This window comes from Penaeus monodon, chromosome 21 (genome assembly GCF_015228065.2).
Source record: "Penaeus monodon isolate SGIC_2016 chromosome 21, NSTDA_Pmon_1, whole genome shotgun sequence".
NCBI lineage: Eukaryota > Metazoa > Arthropoda > Malacostraca > Decapoda > Penaeidae > Penaeus > Penaeus monodon.
Window position 1 is genome coordinate 9,972,417 of NC_051406.1, and position 410 is coordinate 9,972,826.

The following is a 410-nucleotide window of genomic DNA, read 5'->3' on the forward strand; positions in this document are numbered from 1 at the left end:
CCCCTGTCTTCCACGCAAAAGAATGAATGGCTAACTGGTACTAACTAACTGGAACATACAAACACCAACATCCTTTAGCTACCAATGATCATTCCTCTCCTGACCCTTGTTTTTCTTTTTCTTTCCCTGTCTAATTCTCAATAAAACATTAATTCTGCACTCAATACTAACACTGAATGCCCCAGAATAGTATGTTTGATAGATTCACCTCTCATGTCTCTGCCATAACAGAGATCACTGTTATATTTATCATTTATGGTTGTCAAAGCACACGCACTTGACTGGAATTTTCTCTTGATCAAACCAATCGCGAATTTATCTCATCAGCTAATGAGTCGTGATAAAGATACAAAATTTGCTTGGGACTGATTCATGATACTTGGAGTATAATTATCAGGTAATGAAGTTCG

At 37.1% G+C, this 410-nt stretch overlaps 1 protein-coding gene across 1 annotated transcript in view; it reads left to right on the forward strand.

Moving 5' to 3' along the window:
* LOC119586196 overlaps positions 1 to 410 on the forward strand; it is a 6,700-nt gene that overhangs the window by 3,261 nt on the left and 3,029 nt on the right. The window lies entirely within an intron of this gene.